The sequence below is a fragment of the Adiantum capillus-veneris genome, chromosome 16 (assembly GCF_014529385.1).
Source record: "Adiantum capillus-veneris isolate H3 chromosome 16, ASM1452938v2, whole genome shotgun sequence".
Taxonomy (NCBI): domain Eukaryota; kingdom Viridiplantae; phylum Streptophyta; class Polypodiopsida; order Polypodiales; family Pteridaceae; genus Adiantum; species Adiantum capillus-veneris.
In genome coordinates this window covers 96,579,150-96,601,325 of record NC_140946.1, presented here as the reverse complement: position 1 = coordinate 96,601,325, position 22,176 = coordinate 96,579,150, and the positions used below count along the sequence as shown (strand labels likewise).

The window sequence follows — 22,176 nt, the reverse complement described above, 5'->3', positions numbered from 1 at the left end:
TGTCTGGAACCCCATGGTTAGCACTCAGAGAGGCCACTTGGTTGGGAGTCGGCCTCATGTTTCTTGGGGTCCCATGGCAACAAGTCCAGCGCGCTCTCTAGGTGACTGGCTAGAGTTCACAGGCTTGTCAGAGGAGGTGCAGGGTCTCCAGCTGCAGGGCATGAGAGGGGTGCAGAGCATGTGTCAAGTCATCTCAGAGTCAGTTCCAGCTGAGTGGCTCACGCCTCTCGAGCCAGTAGCACCCAGGTGGATGGGAGCCTTCACTCGACTGGAGGTTCTCATTTCAGTCAGAGCCTGCTGAGACTGTCCCAGCCCTATTCTTTGAGCTCCAGGGTGGGGGACGATTACAACGAGTTGCAGGAGGATTCGAGTTGTGGGCATCTGTGGGAGGATAGACCCTGACCCAGCAGCTCTTGAGACTGGACACTGAAGGCTATGGGCTTGGGAGTGTTGTCCACTGGCACGAGTCCAGTGGGATCCTGGTGAGTGGCTATGGAGGGACCCCTTCTCTTCTGAAGACCGCCCAGGAGTCCCTTTCTTTCAGTACACTGTTCGGCTTGGACGTCATATACTTGCCGCACAGAGAGAGGCCCGCCCCGCTGCAGCACGTCATTGGCAGGAGGAGGGCCTCACAGTCGATTTCTTGGCAGCCTTTTGGCAGAGGCTGTGGGACTCCAGACAGCCGAGGCGAGTCACTTTGTTTCAGTGGCTGGTTGCACACAGAGCCACAGCAGTAGGGAGCTGGCTTGTACATTGTGGTCTCTCGGCCACATGTGCAGCCTGTGACCAGTTGGTGGAGAGTCAGCGGCATTGTCTTTGGGACTGTCCCTCGGCCCAGCAGGTGTGGCTACGAGTTCTTCGGCTGATACCTGCCCTCTCCACGGCTCGACAGTACACTTGGGGGGCAGCGGCTTGGTCCACCCTCACGGGCCCGGCACTCCAGTTTGAGCTCTCTTCCACCAGCAGGATGATAGCGATGCAGGGGGGGCGACCTACACTCCAGCCCGCTACAGAGCTTGCTCCACAGGAGTGGTGCAGTGAGAGAGATGAGTGTTGGGAGCTCATCAGTGGCCTGACTCTTTGGTTCATCTGGCGGGCCCGCTGCTTTCGCATCTTTGAGGCTCGCCCTGTACCACCAGCAGAGACTGTTCGTGACTTTTGGCTAGAGCTGATCCATACCCTCAGAGGACAGCTTGAGGGACTACAAGGTAGCTCCGACCGCATGCGAGAGCGCCGCGAGGCTTTCCTTCGACTCTGGCGCCCCGGGCCTTTCTTCACCATAGTCCAGGGGGTGCTCAGATGGCACTATTGTCCACCTGTGTGGCTCTTCCCTCCTCCCATCTCTTGATTTAGCCTCATTGTATATATGCTGTTTTTTCATTGGGAGAGTCTCCCCATCATGCTTGTTGTAGCCCTCTCTCGCAGAGGTGGATGTAGCCCTATGGGCAGTTTTCATTAACTAATAGAAGGATCTATTTCTCGAAAAAAAAAAAAGATTCTCCCTTAGTAATAAAGATAATCTCTTTATGGGTGGGGACCAGCCCATCTTCAGGTCCCCAATGAAGTGTCAAGCTTTCTCTCTCCCTCTCTAATTCTCTTGAGTATTTGAAGTACAATTAAGAGTCAGTTTATGCTTCTTTATTTTTGTGACAGTGGTATCAGAGCAAGGTCGTTTCTCTCTTTCTTAAGGGATTGACGACTCTTGGCAGACTGCAGAAATAAAAGGACATGAGATAGAGTTCTCTATCCTTCAACAGCAGGTGGCAGAGTTGCAAAAAGCTCTCTCCCATCCAAAAGTCTAGAAGATTTTCCATACCCTTGAGAAAGGGAAGGAGAAAGTACAGATGGGGTCGGGAGAAATCCTGCAGAAACCAAAGACGCAAGAACCAAAGAAAGATCCTTTAATTAGAACCTCACGCATGCACGAGAGGTAGAGGAAACCTCCAGAACGTCATGTGTGGTTTAATCCAAAGGTTCAAGAGCAAGATTCTCATGATTCTCCTCAGTTTTCTTTCATGAAGGATCTTGATGACATAGTCGCTCCAGAAGACATGTTTCTAGACGAACCGTCGCAGAAGGAAGTGCATTCAAGGAAAAGGACTCCTGTCCACAAGGAGTCTAAGCATAGAAAGAAGGAGCATCATAAGAGGAAGCACCAGAAGCAAAAAACATTCAAGTCAGATGACAAAGATGTAAAATTTGACACCTACAACGGACGGTGTGATAATGACAAAGCTTTGGCTTTCATCCGCCAATTTGAAGTTGCATTTGCAGAAGGGAACTTTAAAGAAAGGTCCAAGCTTCGCCATGTCAGCATGTACCTGAAAGGCACCGCCAACAATAGGTGGTTAACCTTGATCCTAGAAAAACGTAAACCCCAAGATTGGACTGCTTTCAAGGAGTTCTACGCACAGTTCCTTCCTCCAGACTATGAGGAAGAGGTGAAGAAAGAATGGGATCGACTCTCACAGTTAGAGAACGAAACTGTTCCACACTATGTGGATAGGTTTTGGGACGTTCTTGAAAGTCACCCCATTCAAAAAGATTGAAGATTCGGAGAAGATGCGCAAGTTTGAAGTAGGATTGCATGAAGCATTGCAAAAGGCTACGAAGCTTTGCCCTCGAGGTAACTTGAAGATACTTATGGAATCAACTCGCATAGCTGATGGAATACATGACAAGGGTACTCCCAAGAAGATGGAGCAAAGCACCTATCATGCCAAGCAGAAGGCTCTCCATGAACAGCCTACCTCTACTTCTTCTCAAAAGAAGAAAAGAACCGCCTCTGATGCAGAAGCAAAGCCAAATCAGCCTAAGAAAGGGAAATATCTCTCTCCTGCTGAATTGAGAACCTACATTAGCGAAGGAAGATGCTTCAAGTGTGGACAAATTGGACAAGGGTGATTGCCCCATCAAAACCCCGCAACCACCTTCTTCCAATGCAGTCTCAGATGTACAGGGGAATACAACCAAGGATGGAAAAGAAAGAGCTCTTCTCAAAACATGGGATAGCATCAACAACCAACGGGCTCTTATTCTGTTTGATCCTGGCAGTACAGACAATTTCATCTCTACAAAGCTAGCTGATGACCTGAATTTACAACCCAACCGTTTTGGAGTTTCTATTCAAGCACAATCTGCTTTCAAAGGGCAAAACTCTAGTTCTACTCCAATCATAGGGAAGCTGAATTAAAAGGTCGACAACTACAAAGATAAAGAGTCTTTCTTACTAGCTTCACTAGAAGGGTGTGTTATCTTGGGAATGGCTTGGCACTACAAGATGCATCCCATTCCTGACTATGTTCAAAAAACTTTATCCTTTGATCATAAAGGAAAGTAATATCTTGTACTTGCGGATGCAGGTGATTGGCATATCCCCATCGTCAATCACATTGCAATCAAGAAAGTAATGAAAAAGTGTGTTTCAACGTACTTAATTTTTGCAAGAGAGAGAGATGTGTTTGCTTCACAACTTTCTTCCTCTTTAGAAAAAAAAAGAATTAAGTTATTAGAAAGTTTTGAAGATTGTTTTGCAGATGAACTTCCAAATGAACTCCCACCTTCTCGACCTGAGGATCATACAATTGACTTGATCCCAAGAAGTTCTCCTCCAAATCAGCCCCCTTATCGCGTTAGTTTAATACAGCAAGAGGAAATCCTCAAGCAGGTATTTCCTCAAGCAGGTTAACGAACTTTTGGAGAAGGGTCTAATAAGGCCTAGTACTTCTCCATATTGTTCACCTGTCTTGCTAGTACAGAAAAAGGATGGCACATTTCACATGTGCATAGATTACAGATCTTTAAATAAGATCACAATCAAGAATCGATTCCCAATCCCTCGGATTGATGACATTCTTGATAAGTTACAAGGAGCAAGCGTCTTTAGTCGTATAGACTTGAAGAGCGGGTATCATAAAATCCGCATAGCTCCTCACGATGTGCATAAGACTTCATTTAGAACAACCTTCGGGTTGTATGAATTCTTAGTGATGCCTTTTGGACTCACTAATGCACCAGCCACATTCAACAGAATGATGGATAGAATCTTTCACTCATATAGAAAATTTAAAGGAGTTTTCTTTGATGACGTCTTAATCTTCTCAGAGACGGAAGAAGAACACTATAAGCATCTCAAATTAGCGTTTGAAGAAGTACGCAAACACAAATTATTTGTGAATGCTAAGAAGAGTGAGTTCTTTCTAAAAGACATTCACTACTTGGGCCATATAGTATCTCACAACTAGGTGAGAATGGACCCTGATAAGATTCAAGCAGTTGTAGAATGGCCTATGCCAACTACAGTACATGACCTATGAAGTTTTCTCGGCCTCTGTTCCTATTATCGGCGTTTCATTCGAGCCTTTGCCACCATAGCGGGTCCTCTCCATGATCTGACAAAGAAGCGGATTCCATTCCATTGGGACCTGGACAAAAACAAGCTTTTGAAAAGCTTAAGTATCTACTTAGTCATGAACCTGTTCTCACCGTCCCTAATCTTCGCAAACCTTTCGAGGTGTACTGCAATGCATCTGGAGATTGTGTAGGAGCAGTTTTGAACCAAGAGGGTCTCGCCATAGCCTACGAAAGTCGGCGCCTTAAAGATAGAGTTGCATGCTTCCATTTATGAGAAAGAGCTAATGGCAGTAATTCATGCTCTTTCCATTTGGAAACATTATCTGTTAGGAGCTGATTTTATAATCAAGACAGATCATCAGAGTCTTCGCTACTTTCTCACATAGAGAAAGTTATAAAAAAAGCAAATGAGATGGACCAACTTTCTTTCAATGTTACATTTTCACACTTTAGGAACAAAGAATGCGGTTGCAGATGCTCTCTCCAAGCGTCCAAAGATCAATGCAATGACAACAATTTATCATGAGGAACTAGAATCTCTCAGTGAGATGTATCCTCAAGATCCAGACTTTGCTACAATTTGGGCAGATCTTCAAGCTGGTCACTCAAGGCCACCTTATTCCATTAGGGATAGTACACTATATCGTCAACAAGCAATATACATAGCTCAGCCCTTACGACAGAAGGTGATGGATGAAGCACATAATTCTCCTTATGACGGGCATCAAGGAATTGCTGCTACCACTAGTGACCTCCAAAGATATTTCTTTTGGCCTACACTCCGAGCGGACATTGAAAAATATGTACGCGAGTGTTTAGTATGCCAAAAAGTGAAATATGACAGACATAAAGTTTATGGCAAGCTTCAGCCACTCCCTATGCCTAGCACGCCATGGGACAATATTGCCATGGATTTAATTACGGATCTTTCTAGATCCAAGAATGGAAATAATACAATCTGGACTATAGTAGACAGATTCAGTAAGCAAGCACATTTCCTTCCAATCAAGAAGACGATCAAAGTTGATCACATGGCTAGAATATTTCTAGCTCAGATTTTTAAACACCACGGATTGCCAAAGACTATTGTCAGTGATAGAGATCCTCGCATGACTAGTCTATTTTGGCAAGCATTGTTCGAGAACTTGGGAACTATGCTTGATTTTTTGTCAGCTTATCATCCTCAAACAGATGGTCAAAGCGAAATCGCTAATGCCACGGTTTTAGACCTCCGCAAGTGCTATGTTTTGGAAAGACAATCCGAATGAGAACAATACTTACCGTTAGTTGAGTTTGCGTATAATAATACTATACATTCCTCAATTGGTAAAGCTCTCTTCGAAATTATTTATGAAAAGCAACTCTTACTTCCTATTATGGTTACCAAAGAAAACATCTTTGCTGCTGATGAATTTGTGCGCAATATTGATATTGCCTACTAACAAGTAAAGCAAGCGGTTCTTCGTACTCGAGAGCAGCGAAAGAGAAAAGCAGACAAGCACAGAACGAAACTCAATCTTGAGAAAGGACAATATATCCTACTTAAGTTTGACAAAGCTAGATTGAAAGCGGGTCGGAAAAGGGAAAGTTGTTAAACTTTTCCATAGATTTTACGGCCCTTTCAAGATTACAAATAAAGTCAATGAAGTGACTTTTAGATTGGATTTTCCTTCTCATTGGCGCATCCATAATGCTTTTCATGCAAGTCTCCTCCGACCATATCTTGGACCTCCTCCAGTGGTGCCAGTACAAGAAGATCCTCCAGAAGTAGAAGAGCCTGAGGAAATCCTTCTACCTGAACAGATAATACAACACTCTGAGAGACAACTAAAGTTCAGGAGCCTACATCGAAAGTATTTAGTCAAGTTCAAGAATTACACCCCTTTAGATGCAAAGTGGATGACTGAGTCCGATCTCAAGCTACCTAGACATCTTACACAATTATGTTGACGCTCTATAGTTGAGGTCAACTGTTTAGAACCAAGAGGGATGTAACAATGTCAGATTTTGTAAATAATTAATTTATTTACGAGAAAATAATTATCTAATTAGTTGTGTGCACATCATAATAGATCTAGCAGTTTTGGGGCCCAGGTGCGCCCAAGTTTGGGCCAGAGCACCTCAGGGAGACCCTAGCAGAAAATACCCTAAAGCCCATGTGATTGGGAAATCGGGTCTTCAATAAAGGGGTAGATAGTAGCCTCAGATTTTAAGCTCAAAAAAATACGCGCGTCAGTGCGAGCACATGAATGAGATGGGATCCTTAGAATAGTAACCCTAAGGCCTGAATTATTTTTAAGGCCTTAGGATACTCAATTAAACAAATTTAAATTGTTTGTGCCGGACAAAATGGCCGGACAAGTGCGAACAGGTAATGCCAGAGCAGTGCCAGTACGGCACTGTCTGGGGAACAGCTAACATTTCACTAGTTGCATCTATGTGTGCAGTTGTGAGTTAATTTGCACATTTCATTAATAGCCTAAGGACTTTTAAATGTGAAAGTTGAATGGTTTTAAAGTTATTAAGTAAGTGTGTCACTTGGCAAACTTACCAATGCAAACTGACTCTCTCACTCTCACTCTCACCATCTTTCTTCTCCTAGCGCCCCCCTCTCTGGCTGGCTGCATCCCTTCCCCCACATCTCAGGTTGGCAGTGCTCCTACCCCCCCTATTGTGAGTGTGCTCTTATGCATTGGAGCCCTCCATGGAAGCTTGAGAGCAGTCCCTTGCGACATATGTGGTGGCCTCGTGCTCCCATTGTCTAGAACAAGGGTTCTCATAGCCATAGCCAACTCTTGGTGAAGATTCGTCGCGAGAAGTTGCAGGAGGCACTCTCTCCGTAGAGTGTGATGGCTGTAAATTCTCTGTTTTCAGCCCCTAATCATCTCTTCTAGGGTGAATTTCAGCAAAGTACTCATAGAATCTAGTTCTTCTCTACCTACACTACGCGTACACTAAGTTTGGTGCGATTCCATCGCGAAAAAGGTCTCTATTTCGGCATTGGAACGTGCTCGGGTAACATTTTCAGGTTATGTGCAGAAAATACAGCAAGCATATGTGCGTGCATTTTGCGTGTTTCTCCCTTGTTTTATTGCAGGAATGATTATGCATAAAGGGACACAGTTAGCGGAAGGTAGACTCTCATTTTCGAGAGCTTCCGTTGAGTTTTGTGGAAGATAGACTCTCGTTTTCGAGAGCTTCCCTAAATCTCATAGCAGAGGGAAAATCCTCTCAGTATTCAAAGAGTAGCTTTCCCACTCTCTCAGTCAGAAGCAGAAAAGAAAGAATAAAGGACGGGCTATTGCACCGTTCCTATGCTTGTAAAGATTCTCCCTTAGTACTAAAGATAATCTCTTTACGGGGGGGGACCAACCCATCTTCTAGTCCTACTACTACACCCTCTGGTAAGATACCCATCACAGCATGGACAAGCTTTCTCTCTCCCTCTTTAATTCTCGAGTATTTGAAGTACAATTAAGAGTCACTTTAAGCTTCCGTATTTTTGTGTCACGTGGCAAGAGGCACAGTTGGCCGCGCATCTAGAGGAAGCCGAAGAAGACGTGCCCCTTTCTTTCAATTGGACCAACTTCCAAGACAAGGTCAAGGCGCAGTTTATGCCACCTCAGTACTTAGCGCGGTTGAAAGAAGATTGGTCCAATCTCAAGCAAAATGGTATGCCAGTTATGTCTTTCTCTAACCGTGTTTTGCAGCTCGGCACCCAATTACGCAAATCAGATGAAGAGCGCAAAGAGGCGTTCCTTTTCGGCTTGGACGAGTAAATCAAGTTTGATGTCAAACTACTCGACCCCATGGATCTCAACAAGGCGGTAGCGATTCCTCTCGCACAGGAGATGAAGCACAACAAAGGAAAGCCTAAGGAGAACAAGTCTTCTCACAGTACCTCTCAGACTCCTCACAACTCACAAAACGGTAAGAATGGTAAGAATGGTAACTCCTATAGCCCATCTTCCTCTAATCCTTCGGAAAAGAACTCTCAAACTGAATCTAAGGGTAAAGCTAAAACACCTACTAAACCTAAGCTAACCCATATGAAAAAGTTGCACAAGGAATTATAAGAGACGTTTCTATCAAGGAAGGGGATTGGGTTTATTTAAGGATCATGAAGCAACATCTTAAGCAAGTTGGAAAGAAGTGTCCTAAATTGTCTTTCAGAATGTATGGTCCATTTCCTGTCATTAAAAAAATCAATGAGGTTTCTATGAAATTACAATTGCCTGACTCATGGTTAATGCACAATGTTTTCCATGTTTCTTGGTTGAAAGTGTTTCAAGGTACTTCTCCAAAGGACATTTCCAAAGAAGAAGAGCCCGAGATAATCGATGCAGCTGAAGTCATGGAGCCGAAGCAAGTGTTGTTGCATCGATTTAGCCATGGCTCAAAGAAGCAAGTCAGACAGTACTTTTTGAAATTCAAGGATCGAGGAATCCACGAGGCAATGTGGGTTGATGAAGAGTTTTTTAGAGATTATCCAGAGTTGTTGGCAGACTACAAGGAAGCCATGCAGCTTGGTACCAGTACCTCACTTTGAAAAGGAGGGGATGTCACGTGCACATCTAACCCTATGTGCATGTGGACAAGCTATCTCGGGTCTAGGGTTCAGGTCAGCTTAGGAAGTGTTCTGGCACCTTTGTGAGCCTGTGAGCAGGCCGTGGATGTCCAAGCACTTAAGAGTAGTTGTATATCCTCTGATTGCACACCCATTACCACCCAGCATATGCATTGTCCAAGCAGAAGGTCCAATTCCGGGCCAGTTTTGGGACAGTACATTTTCCAGGCAGTTTGGCATTTTATTTATTTTAATTTACCAATTTCAAGGGTCGTGGGCTGTTGGGAAGACTCCTCGACCCAGCTTCGAGCAGCTATATAAGCAGACAGGGGGCGCCCAGTTTTAGCAGAAGAAGTTCTAGCAACTTGCAGTGCACCTTCTCAGCAAGATCGGCAAAGAGCCCTAGCGTTTTCAGCCAACAAGATCAACCTGGCGTTTTCTGTAGCAGATTAGCCCCAACGTTTTCTGGCGTTTCCTATAGCAAATCAAGCCTAGCGCTTTGCAGTTTCACGACGCCAGATAAGCCAAGCACATCAGCGTTTTCAGTTTTCAGCACTTAGCCTTTGCAGATCCAGCCCCTAGCCTCATAGATCTCACCTACCCGCAGCACATCCTCGCCGTACCGTCGAGTTAGCCAGTGTTTACAGATTCAACCCGCTGTTTTCAGTCTTCAGCATCTGCGTTTTCAGCGCATCCTCGTCGAGGAGTCGTCATCGCCATCCTCCCCGACACAGTGTCAGAATTCAACAGAAAGTCAGAATTTCAGTATTTCAGCCCTAGCGTTTTCAGTTTTCAACCCGTCCTCATCGTCGTCATCATTGTCGTCGACATCGTCGACAAGTCCATTGCATCTAAACCATTGTACCAGATTTGCGCAATCTATAGCATAGACCTCTCTCGCCATAGAGAGGGGGGGCCCTTGGAGAAAGGTTTGAGAACCACCTAGTGTCGTATTCTTCTCTCTCTCTTCTCTCAGTCTCAGCACTTTCATTCACAGTAGCATTCACTTTGTTTGTGATCATTGCACACTCTCTCTAAAGAAACCGATGGCTCTCCCTTCCGTAAGTAAAAGGAACCCTTGAGCACAGTTCGGCGCACTCATCTTGAGCAAATATCAATTAGTTCATCGAGACACCCGTTCAAGATCAACGCGGTCTGGGTGTGATGGCTAATTTTGCTACCCCAGAATATCAAGAGCTCCAATCTGGAATGAAAAAACTAATGTCCCTCGGAATGACTGTCACAAACTGCTGACGTGTCAAAGTTCTGAAGAAGGGAGCCAACTTGCAGATGTCGGCCGAGGGGCCTAAACCCTAAGAAGAAGAAGTAAAAGAAGAAGAAGAAGTCCTACCAACCTATGGGGACCCCGTCCGATGGCGCCCCAAGAGACATAAAGGATTAAAATAAAGCAGGACCCACACATGCTGAGAAGACTTGCGCCAATACTGATGACGTGGCAGCTGTACGGTCAAAACCTGAAAATTGCACTGACATGATGACGTGGCAGGCTGTACGGATTTTCGTAAATTACGCTGGCAGCTTTTTGGCATTGCTTTTGGACCAGATGCTTTTGAGTTTGAAGGCTTTTCACTATAAACTGCTTTTGGGGCCTAGGGCCTTTAAATATGTGCTAAGGGCTCATTCTTTGGCATGCTTCTTGGAGAAGGTGCAGAGTCTCAAGTACCGGCTTGTACTGTGTTGATGCAATATAAAGAAATACCAAAAGGGGCGCCAAGGTTTGGGGCCAATACTCTCTGGAGTGGAATTCCGCCACTCCGTGTCGCGTGTCGTCACTCTCTCTCAGTTCAATTGTTATTAAAGTACTAAAAGTCTGTTCAGTCTGTTCTTTTCTATTGGCACGTGGTGCCCGTCTTGTGACAATGACCCTCAAAATTTTTGAGCTAACTTGAGTTGTTTTCCAGATTTACTGTAATCGCAAATGATTACCCTTCTCTCAAGCAGAGGGGCTGTCGTGTTAAGCCACTAAAGAACTAAGCCAAATTGCAATTCTCGGCCAAGGGGCTTAAACCCTAGTTAAGAAAGAAAAAGCACAAGTTCTCACCAGCTTACAGATCCTCGCCAAGTGGGGGCAACCCATTAAACGAAGTCATTACCAACTTATGGGACCCCATCCAATGGGGCCCAAGTGATTAGGGATAAAATAAAGCAATACCTACACCCACACACACACAAAGTTTTGTGTAACCAGGTTGATGACGTGGCTGTATTACGACGAACCCGGAAAACCCACTAACAAGCTGATGATGTTGTAGTTGTACGGACGTCTGCGTTTTGAGTTGCAAGTTGCTGACCTGGCAGTACAAAATTCCATGAAAGGTTGTTGTTTGCGCTGGCTTTTTTGAGGACCAAATTGCTTTTGACTTGAAGCTTTTCATTGTAAACTGCTCTTCATGGCCTAGGGCCTTCAAATATGTGCCTAGGGCCTATTCTCTGGCAGCCTTGCGTGTGGAAATGCATAGCGACGGGTTCCGGCACTGTACTAAGTTGAAGCAATATAAAGAAATCCTTAAAGGAACCCCAAAGTGGGGGCTAGTGCTCACTCGGAGTGGAACTCCGTCACTCCACGTCTCGTGTGTCGTGCATCTCTTTCAATTCAGTTGTTTGAAGTGCTTAAAAGTTTGTCTCGTCTGTTCTTTTCCATTGGCACATGGTGCCCTCGCATTACAGTGGTATCAAAGTAGACAAAGTCAAGATGGCGCTTCCAAATTTCACACGAAATTTTTCTCGTTTTTCGGGAGAGAAAGATCCAAGGAAAGCTTTACAATTTCTGCAACAGTTTGACACAATCTATGCCATGGGGAATTACTCAGAAAGATCAAAGACTTTTCGAGCCACCGCCTTTCTCAGAGGCAATGCCATGCAATGGTGGATGTCTATAGCTACCAAGCCGCACCTAAGGACTTGGCAAGCTTTCAAAAAAACTTTTGCCCCAAGTTACATGACATTCGATATCTTTCTTCGCAGAGCAGCTTCTGGTAGAGTGGGGTATCCTGAAATGCTTGCCACGAGAATCCTAGAGGACTACAACTTGAAATTTTCTCGACATCTCTCAGCAGGTGTCACTTCTCAAACCGATAACCTTGGAGGCCAAGTACAATTGCTATATCATTGGACTACCATCACCGCTACAAGAACATTATCTGTCCAAGCCAGTTTCGACCATTCAAGAGCTTATCGACCATGTTGTGGTCGGCTACAACTTTCTAGAAGGAAACTAACCCTTGTACCTAATTTTGTTGCAAGACAGAAAGCCGATCGTCTTTCGAGCTCGATTGACATTGAGAATGTTCTTTGAGTTTGATTACGATACTTTGAGAATCTGTTTGAAAAATTGTTTGGAGAAACTGTTCGGAATTTATTTGAAATGGATGATATCTGTTTTGAATCTGTCTTGTGCTGATTTGAATTGTTTGACTTTGGTTTTAATACTAGTTTTAATTATTGGTGATTTACTATCGGGTAGAGTAGTGAGAAATGATGTTCGCTAATGTCTGAACCTCGGAACGACGCATATGAGATATCTGGGGAGTGTATCGTTGTATGCTTGGAAACCACGGAACGACGCAAACAAGATATCTGGGGTGTGTTTTGTTGTACGTTGGAAAACCTCTGAACGACGCAGCTGGGATGTCAAGGGAGCGTTTAGTTGTATGCTTGAAACCTCCAAGTGACGCAGGTTGCGGTCTAGGGAGCGTTTGGTTGTATCAGTCCTTTGAGCTCATGTCCCGGACCTTTTTAGGTTATTTGCAAGGGGAGTGACGAAGTAGTCGATGAGTAGCTTCATACTGCACACCCTCTATGTCGGGGAGTACTTAGCAGCGTTGTTTGTTGCGTCTTGTAACATGCATATGTCAGCATTTGTGTTGCATTGTGATGTGCCAACCACTGAATATTCCTTATTGTGAGATTGCCTAGCTATGTAATTTTCATGCATCAAAACACCCGTTCAAGATCAACGCGGTCTGGATGTGATGGCTAATTTTGTTACGCCAGAATATCAAGACCTCCAATCTGGAATGAGAAAATTGATTGTCCCTCGAAATGTCACTCGGAATTTTTGAGCTAACTTGAGTTGTTTTGCAGGTCTACTGTAATTGCAGACGATGGGGGATGTTGTAACAAACTTGGACACCCCAAGTCAAGATTCTACCGCGACACAGCAGAGATTCATTTCAAAACAGTTCACAATTCACACTTGCTTCTACACAGCCCGGCGGAGTCCCGTGCCTAGAGATATTGGCCCCAAAGACTGGCGCCCCTTTCGGTATTTCTTTTTGTATTAATCTGTGTTCAAAGTACAAGAGAGAGTGGGAGGGTTCTCACTCTCAGACTCTACATCCAAATGATCTGAGAAGTGAGGGCCCTACCCACTTATTTATAAGTTACAAGGGATGCCCAAAAGCAGGTAATCAAAAGCTTTTAAAATAAAGCAATTGGCCCAAAAGCTGCCCCCAAAAACAGCCAAAGTAAATCTGAGATTTCCGTACGCTGCCACGTCATCAATTCTCACGCAAAAGCAGGAATTCTGTACAACCTGTCTGCTTTTTCCGCCGCAAATCACGGAGCTGCCGTACAACTGCCATGTGTCACTGCCTCCGCGTTTTCCGGGCCTATCCAGCCAGTGAGTGTGTCCGGGTCTGCTGCCCCACTTGGGCATGGATAACTGCCAAAAGCTCTTTCTCATATATCTGTGATGTCAATTCCGGCCTTGAAAACAATCGGCTCTCATAGGCAATGACATGGCCTTCTTGCATTAAGACCGCACCTAGACTACGACCACAAGCATCACAATAAACTTTGAATGATTTCTACAAATCCGGAAAAGTCAAAACTGGTCCTGTAGTCAATTTCTCTTTCAATGTCTGAAAGAAAGTCACCTCTGCGGGTCCCCACAAGAAAGGGACTCCTTTTTGTGTCAAGATATGCAAAGGGAAAGCAACCTCTACAAACTTTCTAATGAACCGCCGGTAGTAAGAACACAAGCCCAAGAAGCTTCTAACTTCATGGACATTCTTCAAATCGGGCCAATCACGAATAGTCTCAATCTTGGTCGGGTCCATCTGCACTCTGCTGCTGAGATGATGTCCGAAAAAGTGTATCTCTGGTAGGAAAAATTCACTCTTCTTTGCATTAATCACCAACTCGTGATATCGCAATGCCTAAAAGACATGTAGCAGATGTTCTCTGTGTTCTGCCTCATCCTTGCAGAAGACAATAATGTCATCAAAGAAAGTGCCAACAAAAGATCTGTACCCTCTGAAAATCATGTCCATCATTCGGTTAAAGGTCGCTAGAGCATTGGTAAGGCCAAAAGGCATCACCAAAAATTCAAATAAACCGAAGGTCGTCCGAAAAGTTGTCTTGTAGACATCTCCCAGTGCGATTCGGATCTGATGATATCCGCTCTTCAATTCGATCCTGCTGAAACAAGAGGATCCCTGTAGTCAGCCTAGAATATCATCAATCCTAGGAATCGGAAATTTGTTCTTGATGGTGATTTTGTTGAGAGCTTTATAATCAATGCACATTCTCCAAGATCCGTCTTTCTTCAAAACCAACAACACCGGAGAGCAGTAAGGTGAAGTACTCGGCTAGATAAGACCCTTTTCCAAGAGGTCTTTCACTTGGTTCATAATCTCTTCATTCTGGGCTCGGCTCACACGGTAAGGTGGCCGGTTCGGTGGTGTGCTTCCAGGTATCAGATCAATGGTATGATCCTCAGGACAAGCTAGTGGCAACTCACTTGGCAAGCCCTCAGAAAAGCAATCGGCATGAGTGTGGAGAAAATCTTTGCGTTCTTTATCAAGTTCAGACATATTATAAAGATCGAGTAAACAAACATACTGGATTTCATTAATTTCGAAACGGTCGAAGCCGATACAATAGGGACAGACTCGCCCTTTAGTTTCACATCAAGTACAATGTTTCGAACCTTTTCAGTAGTCAATGTCGCCTTCTTCGCCCGATAACACGGTATTGTTCTTATGGTACCAAGGGACTCCCAGGAGGACATCACAAACTTCCAAGGGCATTATGTAGAAGTCCTCGTGCCCCCAATACCCTTGGCAATGCAACCGAAGTTTGCCAATGACAGGTGTAATGGCCACGTCCCTGTCGGGTGCCGCTAGAACTGCCTCTGCTTGTGGTCCCATTTGATCGGGTGTAATCTCGAGCCGTGCCGCCAATTCAGGTGAAATGAAGTTGGCCTTGGCTCCTCCTTCAAAGAAAATCAGGGCTTCTTGATCTTTCACTTTGCCCCAAACTCGGCAAAGTTCTGTACTTTCATTAATCGTGTTTGGGTCAGTACCCATGCAATCTGGAACCAGTCCTGCTTTCATCTTGCCTTTTCGTCCACGTTCCTCAGCTACTCTCGAACTCTCTGGCCTTTCTTCATCTTGTTCTTTCTGTGCCTTTTTAGGGCACTTCGCGGAGATGTGCCCATGTTCTCCGCATCCAAAACACTTCCCCTCTTTGATGTAATTGGCCCTCTCCCGAAGAGTGAGCCGGGGTCGTGAATCCTTATCTTTCTTTTCTTGCGGGCTCTTCTTCCTTCTACTTTCATTATAAGAACTTTGTTCGGTTCTCTGAGTCATGATCTCATCTGTGGGGTAAGTTAGGTTGCTTGAATGTATGGCAAAACCCCGTTTCGCATGACCCATCAATTCTTGAATATAATCTGACTTTTGTTCTAAACAGTGATCTCGGATCTCTGTAGGAAGTCCGCAGCAAAACCGCTCAGTCTGTTCTTTAAACGAGATCTTCTTAAATGAAGAAGCTGGTAGAAAAGAGCTCCAAAATCTCTCACAATATGTGTCCAAAGAATCTCTCTTGGTCATCCGAAGATGATTCCAAGCAGTGCGTATATCTCGTTCGTACTCCCGAGTCAGCCAAGAAGAAATAAAAATCCTTTTGAATTTCAACCATTTAACTGGCGCTTTCTTGTTCAATAGAAGGATGGACCACCATGTTCGAGCATTTCCCTTGAAGAAAGAGGTAGCCCTCCGAATCTTGGAGTGCTCTGAGTAATGCCCTCAAGAGAAAGCTATATCAAACTGCTGTATGAAGGCCAAAGCCCTCGAAGCATCTCGGAATCCAGAAAAAGTGTCAAACTTAATTGACCGTCCACCTTCTTTAAATTCTCGAGCTTTCTTGCTTTTATCTTCGAAGAAGTCATACTGGTTGGCTTTATAAAAATGCTTCTTCTTTGCGTAAAATCTTTGCGTAAAATCTGTGATCGTCGGACTGCGTACTATCTGAAGACGAGTCCTCTGTAGAACTGTCAGAAACTGTGTGAAACTTAGGCTTCTTTGCCTTTTTCTTTCCCTTTCTGAAGCTTTGCTTTCTGCTTCGCTTTTTCCCTTTCCTGTCGCTCGAGTCAGAAGAACTAGAAGAACTGTCAGAAGAAGAAGAAGAAGGAGAAGAAGAATTGGATACTCCTTCAAATCGCATACGCTTCTTTGCCTTTCTTGCCGAGGCAAAAGTAGAGTGACGACCCAAATAACCTGGGAAGTCAGTTCCTTTCTTCTGGTTTTTGTCGTGCTTTTTGGCTTTGTTGTTCGCGTCAAAAAGCTGAGTAATCCGTGTATCAAGCACCTCTTCCAATTCTTGCTTTGTAAACATCCTCACAGTAGGAGGTTTCTTGAGTGCCGGTTTGAGGGGTGGCTCTGTGGCCTTCTGCCACTGGGTGTGCACCTCGTAGAAGGATGTCTGAGTCATAAATTTTGCATATTTCGGATCCTTCGCAATGTTGACTATCATCTTTGTCGCGTCGTCAACCAATTGTCAACGTTCCATCTCTTCAATCTCTGCCTGAGTAGGTCGAGGTGGGCCATACTCTTCATGTGAATCTTCGTCGTGATCTCTTCTCACACCCCCAGGTGCAGAGGAAGTTGACTGTTCTTTGTCGGAATCCATAAGTGTCGCGAGAAAACGATCGGATTTCCTGTTAGAAGAGAAATCAGCTGCGCTCTGATAACACTGTAACAAACTTGGACACCCCAAGTCAAGATTCTACCACGACAGAGCAGAGATTCACTTCAAAAGAGTTCACAATTCAAACTTGATTCGACACGGCCCGACGGAGTTCCGTGCCTAGAGATATTGGCCCCAAAGACTGGCGCCCCTTTCGGTATTTCTTTTTGTATTAATCTGTGTTCAAAGTACAAGAGAGAGTGGGAGGGTTCTCACTCTCAGACTCTGCCTCCAGATGCTCTGAGAAGTGAGGGCCCTTCCCACTTATTTATAAGTTACAAGGGATGCCCAAAAGCAAAACCCCAAAAACAAGTAATCAAAAGCTTCTAAAATAAAGCAATTGGCCCAAAAGCTGCTCCCAAAACAGCCAACGTAAATCTGAGATTTCTGTACGCTGCCACGTCATCAATTCTCACGCAAAAGCAAGAATTCCGTACAGCATGTCCGCTTTTTCCGCCGCAAATCACGGGGCTGCCATACAGTTGCTACGTGTCATTGCCTCCGCGTTTTCCGGGCTTGTCCAGCCAGTGAGTGTGTCCGGGTCTGCTACCCCACTTGGTAATGTGTATCCAGGGCCATGCCACGTCACCGGTTTGTGACAGATGTCACAAACTGCTGACGCGTCGAGCACAAAGCCAACTTGCAGATCCCTACCAAGGGGCCTAAACCTAGTTGAAGAAGCAGCAGCAAAAGTTCTCACCAACTTTTAGATCCTCGCTGAGTGGGGTCAAACCATTAAAAGAAGTCTTTACCAACTTATGGGACCCCGTCCGATGGGGCCAAGTGACTAGGATAAAATACAGCAGGACCTACACCCAAACACACTGAAAGTTTTGCGTAACCAGGCTCATGACGTGGCTGCTGTACAACTCACCCGAAATACACGCTAACGGGCTAAAGATGTGGCAACTGTACGGACGCACCTCCCACCGAACGGGCACAAGGACACAATCTGCACATGAAACCTGCAATGTAGAGCGTCAAAGAAAAGAGAGAGTCTAGTGCTAGCAAGGGGAGAAGAGATAAATGGAGAACTACAAGTGAGAGTAAAACGTTGGTGCCAGAGAAAACAGTAGAAAGAGAGAGAATTGTACACAAAAACGCTAGAGAGAGAGTGCCCAAATGCTGGAAACTCTACATACAACTGATATGTCAAATACAACCGGGGGGTCCCTACATAGGGAATGGCCAAAAAATACCCTACCTACATCTGGAAAATCCAACGACTGAGAAATATATACCTAGTTGCTAATAAATGTGCAAAGTCACTAAAGTGACATACTGCCCACATTTTTAGACGAAGCAAAATGCAAAATACAGACTCTAACCCCGGGAAACCCTAGGAGCAGGGATCCCACTCCATGTCAACCTACCGGATGTGCAACACCGTGGAATGCATCGACGAGAAAGTACGTCTACGCCAGGTATAGTCAGGCTTTGTCTCGAACCACACGTCACACACAATATAGTTTTTCACATCAAAGTAGCCTATCTTGATAGAATATCCTCACCACTCTGTACCCAATGAAAGATGTCTGCAAAATCTGTATCTACAGCATATTCCTTGAGCATCTCCTGCAATGTCTTGCAATGACAGCGGAAATCCGTGGCTTGCAAGACAACGCATCAACCATTGTATTCTTCTTTCGTAAGATATACGATCTAGGAATGAAACCACGACAGTATGTTTGCTCATCTCATCTCCTTCTCTAGAAGTTGTTTCTAGGACAAAAAATACTTCAAACTCGAATGGCTCGTAAACAATGTAAAATCAGCTCCACGCAAATAATGCCTCCACTAAGTCAAAGCATGAATAACGTCTAAGAGATCCTTTTCATAAATTTATGCAACCTCTAAGGTCTAAAAAACGTGCGACTCTCATAAGCTACAACATGGCCCTCCTCCATTAAGACCACTCCCAGACAACTACCACAAGGATCACAATAGACCTCAAAAGGCTTCTGCAAATCTTGCAAGATCGTAACAAGACTGATTGTCAACTTTTGATGGCCAAGCAATAGTGCACCCTGTGTACAACTTTTCATGGCTTTTTACAAAGAGATAGTCAACTAGTTTTTTATGGGCATGTATTTGTGACCCCCCCACTTTTGTATTGGGCACCCATTTTTGCAAAGCCAGCATTCAACATTCGCCTCTATAGATTATTAATATAACTCTCTCTCTCTCTCTCTCTCTCTCTCTCTCTGCCTCTACTCTCTTTGTGTGTACCACCTATGCCCCAATTGTAAGTTGCTCTATCTTGAGGGAGATGGCGGAAGCTACCCCTTGTATCTTCAAATACATAAGTTTATGGATTTGGAAAATCTGCTACACTTGCGTCTGCAAGTACCCAAGTTACAACTGCTCTTTCTGAGTAGGGTTTACACCACTGTTTTTATGTTAATCGAGTGCATCTTTCTCTACCACTTTGGTAAAGTGATTATGGTATCTTTATATTGGGATAAGGCTAAGCTTGATAAATTGTGCACCTATGACATAAATGTAATACTCTCCCAACAGTTTTTCACCTTCTTGGTATGCAATTCTTAGGGGATTGGACACATCAAACACAAGAATGTTACCTTGAAGGTCTTATGTGAGGGCATAGCCATAGGCAATTGACACAAGTATGCTAGTCACCCTCATAAAATGGACTTACTGAGTATCGGATAACAAAATCAATCAACTACTTACCGTAAAAGGGAGGACCTTGCTATCATAGTATGTGCTCAAGCCTCAAGCAGACCCATCTTAACCAAAAAGAACATGGAGACATGGGCTGAAGTTTTATGAATACAATCTGAGTAAAAAAAGCAAGTGGCCAACCCTACAAGCAAAACCCATTCATAACCACAAATACAGGAGATGGTCCGGCTGTTCTTCAGCATCAGATAAGAGAGTAGTACATACAGTCTCTCTTACTAATGGCTACAAACGCTCCAGATTCCAACCTAACAGCCTTGAGTTTTTTTATTGAGCGGGCACGAGGAAAGAAAAAAAAAGAGAAAGAGATCATGGCAGCAGAGAGAGGAAGATTCTCTCTCTCTCTCTCTCTCTCTCTCTCTCTCTCTCGCTCGTGTATGTTGTGCACGCGTGCGTGTGCGTGTGTAGCATAAAGCATGTGCGAGACATTGAGAGAGAGAGAGATACCTCTTCGCAGTTACAGAGCACGCGGTGGGAATGACAAAAATGCATCATGAAACACCGTGGAAATGTTGCCAGCAAGTATTTCCACGTGGAAATCTATCTATATCTATATTCTATATTCTATATCTAACTATAATATATATATATATATATATATATTATATTATATTATATATATATAATGGGAGGAGGGATTGTGGCTCCCTCCCCCTCACACATGGCGTATTCTCCTTGCTCCGTCCAGCTCCGGTGGTGTCAGTGCGCTCAAAGAGAGAAAAAGAGAGAGAGGCGACGGAGCCGCTGGCCATACTAGTTGCTATTAAAAGCGGCTCACTAGCTAGAGGTCTCAGAGAAGCTATTTTGTGGCTGTATGTGAGAGAATATTCTCCCTCATACTATCTATAATGGGAGGAGGGATTCCGACCTTCTCCCCCTAACACATGGCATATTTTCCTTGCTCCGGCTAGCTTCGATGGTGTGCTCTGTAGCCCTGCGCACATAGAGAGAAAAAGAGAGAGAGGTGGAAGAGTTGTCGGCCATACTAGTTGCTATTAAATGTGGCTCACTCGCTAGAGGTCTCAGAGTGGCTATTTTTTGGCCGTATGTGAGAGAATATTCTCCCTCATAACACCTCCATGCAACATACCCTAACCGTGATTTTTATAAATAGAGCATGCCGGTGGCACATTTTTCCACGAGGAAATTCATGAAATTGACGAAAAGGCTATTGAAAAAAGAGCACTGGCGTGGAAATCAGAGAAGCTAATTTTTATAACAGATTTGACAAATGTGAGAGAGTATTCTCCTTCTTAACAGCTCCATGCATGCTACCCAAATCATCTTCCATAATTTTGAACCAACATTGGGCCATGGCTCATGCAATTGCTCCCAAAAGCCACCTAGACTAATGGCACTCACATGAGTCTCACCTTGCTGCAAGTTATTGGAAGTTTTGAGTTGCATTCAAGCATCGATAGTCATTATGTAGCTCTAAAGCCTCAAGGTTAGTCCCCCGGCTTAACCATTTCGGAGTTTGTCTCTTCGGGCGTGTGTGTGTGTGTGTGTGTGTGTGTGTGTGTGTGTGTGTGTGTGTGTGTGTGTGTGTGTGTGAGTGAGAGAGAGAGAGAGAGAGAGAGAGAGAGAGAGAGAGAGAGAGAACGTGGGGCTTGTACCCTTTGCATCACATAAAATTCGATCGTAGGCCATTATACAAGAAATATGGATACTCTTTTAATGTGAGAACTAAGCTTTGGATGACTCTTTTGATGCTAGTTTATTGTGATTGTGCATGTCTATGGCAATTGATGTAGTTGTGCTTGTTTATGGCTTATGGTTGTGACTTGTGTTTGGTGAGCTGACTATTGTGGATTGATACCAATTTATGCGCTCAAGGTGTGGCACAAACAACCAGCCTATGTTGATTTGAGTCAACTTATGGTCTCATTTGTGCTACTACATTATTGGTGATGTAAGACACAAGGACCTTGTCCATGACCTTGACCTTTGGAATCACACCTGGTATCTCCACTCGACCACCCTTAAATGGATTGGTGTGCCTCTATATTAAGAATCCCTATACTTAGAAACAACTCCTGGATAGAGAACTCTCTAGTCCCTATTTCAATAGGCTTGTAGCTAGCTTAGGCTCCTAGCCTTACTCCCCCCTTAAATGACAGTTCTTTCCTTGAAAACACCAATAAAATATCTCTTTTAAAGAGCATTTTTTTCCTAATTAGCCTACATCAGGTGTATCTATTTACTCATAGCAAAGTTGAACATCGTAAAACTGTATAGTTGTAATCAGAATGACCATTATAACCTCTAAAGAGATTGTTCCTTTGGCCAAAAGGGATTTCAAACCAATAAAAGAGCCTACCGTCGAGCCTCGTTCAAGGTGTCCTATTTGAGCAAAGCAAAACTTATTATTCCTATTTCTAAAGAAAGTCCTTCTCATGCTTGGAATGCTTACAAATGTATGCAAATCAGTCAAGCAAGCGATTGGTACTTGGACTTGCCTATGACACATTAAAATGTGTGGCACATTGTGTATAAGTCCCTCGTACACATTTACTCTCCACATCTGGAGTAAGTCCCAAAGCCGCTCCTGTTTGCATGAA

The 22,176-nt window shown here is 44.2% G+C and overlaps 1 protein-coding gene across 1 annotated transcript in view; it reads right to left on the bottom strand.

The window, feature by feature from the left end:
• The window catches only part of LOC147439504 (uncharacterized), a 44,827-nt gene extending 24,888 nt beyond the window's left edge, over nt 1–19,939 (bottom strand). Inside the window, exon 1 of the mRNA XM_086484325.1 lies at nt 19,607–19,939. The gene's annotated coding sequence lies outside the window, so the exon portion shown is untranslated. The remainder of the gene's footprint in view (nt 1–19,606) is intronic.
• Nucleotides 19,940–22,176: the final 2,237 nt, after the last annotated feature.